Below are 4,365 nucleotides of genomic sequence, written 5' to 3'. Positions count from 1 at the left end.
GCTTTGCGCAGGCACTGCAACAGCGCCATCTCCTTGATCGCGGTCGACCTCTACCCAATGGTGTGTCGGTGTCTTGCATGTGCGCGTTCACCTGCCGTGTCATCTTTCGCCCATATCACACAACTCTGCCCACTGTCGACAAGGGAAACTTATTTTCCAACTCCCCTTGTATAAGTGTAGGAAAGATCATATTTTCCCTTCGTATGTATGTGTCTAGTTTTGACGAGTTAGACTGATCAAAAAATTATAAGCGTGTTTCATTCTCAAAAGTTACTGCTACACACCTAATACTTATAATTTCGCATAGTTGACGGCTCTGTGGTGCTACCAGTAAATAGACATTGTCCATTCCACACACAATTTATTTTCGTGGTCAATTTTAAAAAGGTATTTCCTTAAATAAAGACTCAGATGTTCCTCCTAAATGGTGCACAGTTTGGACTTAGGTTAAGGGACTCAACTGTAATGGGACGTCTCACTGTCCCTCCCAGTGTTTGTTTACGTAAAGATGCACATGGTGGGATTCAACTTAGAGTTAGGAGAAGCAGTGACTGTACACCTCTTTTAGAATAGTAGCTGGGTACAACACGTCAAGTAGATCAGCAGACGGACTCGGACCTGCACAAACACGTTTGTCTCTGATGTCATACCCCAGAACTCAGATTCTGGCGACATAGGGCCTGTCCTAGCACGCGCCTGGTCGCCATGTTCCGTCACCATCTTGTATTCCAGATCAGCCATCTTGGATTCAGACGTGACATTTAAGCTGGTGGCGTATTCCAAGTCTCAGATTGTGATGTCATAAGGTGAGGGCCAATATTCCGAGTCAGCCAGCATGACAATGCTTCACCTTGGATTTCCCACCAATTTATGCTTAGGACAATAGCCCCCCAGTTCCACAGGAAACACACTAGCACAATTGGGCTAGTTCTCGTATTTACCGCCAAAATTTTGAATTTTCAGTCAAAATTTGAATCCTGCTGTTTTATACAGAGAGTCATTGGCCTCTGTCAGAGGAGACTGGGGTTGGGAAATCTGGTGACTTATCAATGATGTCATCAGTGACTTCATCAGTGACCTACTTTGCATCAGAATGAGCACAGAATAACAACTGTGCCTTCTCTCTTGCGAGGTGCGTTACTTCTTTTAACAATTCGAGAAGAATCAATTTTCTGCAGGTTTCTCTCCAGTCTTACCTGTCCATATGGGGCTTTGAGGCTTTCCATTCAGATGATACTGTATTGCATCTTCACTCACAATGCTTTAGCAATGTTTTCCTGTATCCACAGCATCTGCAGAAATTTTTCTAAGAGGGGGCAAGACTCAAAACTCGCCAATTTTGATATAACTGGTTAGGTGACTTTTACAGTCCGTCGTGCCCCGAGAACTAAATTTGATAAGCAGCACACAAAACTTACTACATCTCAAAAGAAGCATAGTTACCTAATTAGCATTTTTCAGGTACTCAAACAGTAATCATATTTCAACAGTATAAGCAAAGTACGTCTTTAGGCTATTAATATGAATATCGGTAGCACAATCTGAAATTACATCATCATATGACGAAATCAATTATATCCAATGAGTTATGAAATAAAACTAGAAAATATTCACAAAGATAATAATTTATCACACTCTCTTAATGTTAGGTTTACAATGAAAATAAAAAATTTGAAATAGGAGAAAAAGTCAGAATGATTGATAAAAATACTGCTGAGTATGAACAAAATAGCCACATTAATACTTATTGAAGTGGAGGAACGGGGAATAACCTTTAAAAAAAGACTTATTCAACTTTTATGTCGCTCACAACACTTTGTTTGCTTATAAAACTTCACATCTGTTCATGTTAATGTACGAAGGCTATCCACAAAGTACATTACGTTTTGGAATTAAAAAGAAATAAATTATTGGAAATTTTTCTTATTATATACAGATGAAAGCCACACTTAAATACTACTTTTCTACATAGTTGGCATTTAAATTAAGGCACTTATCGTAGCGATGGACGAGCTTGGAAATTCCTTCGTCGTAAAAATTCGGCCGCCTGCGCCTTCAACCACGTGGTTAATCAGTAACCCGGTAGAAATACGATTTTTGTGGATTTCCTGGAAAGAGGCACTACAATAAATTCTCAAAGGTATTGCCAAACTCTGCACAACTTCAGAAGAGCAATACAAAACGAGCGCAGGGGAAAGTTGGGCTCACAGATCTTGCTGATTCACGACAACGCCCGGGCCCACACGGCAAATGCCACTCGTGAAGTTCTCGAATAAGTGGGAGTTGTTTCCTCATCCGCCGTAAAGTCCCGACCTGGGACCGAGCGACTTCCACTTATTCCCAGCAATGAAGATGTGGTTGGCTATGCAGCGTTTTGATGACGCACAGCTTCAAGATGAGGTAACCACGTGGTTGAAGGAGCAGGCGGCCGAATTTTACGACGAAGTAATTTCCAAGCTCGTCCATCGCTACGATAAGTGCCTTAATTTAAATGGCAACTATGTAGAAAATTATTATTGAAGTGTGGCTTTCATCTGTATATAATAAAAAAATTCCAATACTTTATTTATTTTAAATTCCAAAACGTAATGTACATTGTGGATAGCCCTCGTACTTATTGCATTCATTTCATGACTTCTTCTTCTTCTTCTTTTTGTGTCGACTGGCATAAATGAACACAAAATGTCGTATGAAACATTCATCTGAGCCTTCCAAAACCAGTTTCAAATTTGTTGTAGATCCAGCTTTTAACACCCGAGATAATCCTCGCCTCTCCAGTTTGTTAGATTAATCAGCAACATGCCAACTACATTGCTTTGCTCTGCGACTGCATGTGGCGCGATGTTTCACATTCTCTCGACCTTGAAATTTCACACGTTTTCAGTTTCTTCTTACGCATAAAAATGTATTTCTGTTTTCGACTGATGTGCTTGTCTTTAAGTAGAGCTGTAAACATCTACAATATACCACTGCTACGCTCTTCCGAGTGAACCGCAATAGCTTTGTCGTGTAAAACTGAATGCACAATCAGCAAGACATTATGGGTTTCTTTTTCTACAGACAAACTGTAAGCTGCTGTCAGGGTTACGCTGAACATCAAGAGTCTGGGGCGTCCTAATGAAAACTAGGAATGGATGACTGACACATATTTTATGTGCAATTTTTATGTGCCGGAAATCTGCGGCAAAATCCATGTACCAGAGCGTTGGACCAGCTCCTTTCTACAACTTAGTAAGCGCAGAAAATGTTGAAGACACGAGTTTCGACAGAGTTTGTATCCATCTTGACTGCAGACCGGCGCCGAAACACGCAGCCGCAACAAGGAATCGGCGTAATTTCCCGTTAATAGAGTGGTAACCGAGAGAATAAAAAATAAATAGTGACTGGTATAGCTATATTTCTCGTCACGTTCGGCAATGTTAAAGTTGCAATTTATTGGCCTCGCAGGCAATGGCTGATAGATTTTCGAGAGAATTCTTTAATGAAAAAAAAAAAAAAAAAAAAAACACTGTATGTAGTTTCCAGGAGGGGATGCCAATGCTTGTACCCTGAGTCGCATTTGAATTTTATTTCCACAATACCTTCGGCAAAGACAAAATTAAAAATGATGATATTGCAGCGTCACGTAATAAGCTTTTCTTCGCAGTTACATTTGTCATTAGGTATAGTTACATATTTTTATAAAACATCTAAATTATCCGATACCTCTGCAAATGCAGATGGCTACACGCAGCGAATATCACAATACGAATGCACTTCATGAGAATTTGACGTCTGTTGCATTCCTCCTCCTTTATATTGCAATTTCAATGGCAGTGTAACATGTGAATTTTATATTTATAGCGCCATATTTTCTAAAAAAAACCATCAGGCAAAGATAAAAATATTCGCAGTCGGTAGGACTCGAACCTACGCTCCCAGAGGGAATCTGATTTCTAGTCAGACGCCTTAACCACTCGGCCACGACTGCCATGTTGGTGATGCCTTTCTCATTGGTTTTAGACGTGACTCAACTTATTTTCAATTGAATGGGTGCCTTTCATTTTCTCGCGCGCTATGAAATATATTGGTTTGAGACCGAACCTTTAAAAAGGAATGCGTATGTCGCATAATCTGAGACACAACGTTCCCACGGTAATTTAAAAGAATCCGAAACCTGCCGCATGGGACAACGTTGTCCACGAATGCATTGTAACACAAATAAAATGTACGATACGTTGTATTAAAAAATAACCATGCATCTTTTATGTTTTAGCATATCTTCTAATATCATTTTATAATAAACTGAAGAATGTACTTCAGAAAAATAATCTCCCAATAATTCTGTACACTATTCCTATGGCTTATCTCCTAAGTTCTCTTTTG

The 4,365-nt window shown here is 39.7% G+C and overlaps 1 non-coding gene across 1 annotated transcript; it reads right to left on the bottom strand.

Moving 5' to 3' along the window:
• Positions 1-3,888: 3,888 nt before the first annotated feature.
• Positions 3,889-3,970, bottom strand: Trnas-aga. The gene has a single exon. It is a non-coding gene; the product is annotated as a tRNA-Ser (tRNA).
• Positions 3,971-4,365: the final 395 nt, after the last annotated feature.

This window comes from Schistocerca americana, chromosome 8 (assembly GCF_021461395.2).
Source record: "Schistocerca americana isolate TAMUIC-IGC-003095 chromosome 8, iqSchAmer2.1, whole genome shotgun sequence".
NCBI classification, from domain to species: domain Eukaryota; kingdom Metazoa; phylum Arthropoda; class Insecta; order Orthoptera; family Acrididae; genus Schistocerca; species Schistocerca americana.
The sequence above is the reverse complement of the archived record's forward strand: the minus strand, read 5'-3'. Positions and strand labels throughout refer to the sequence as shown.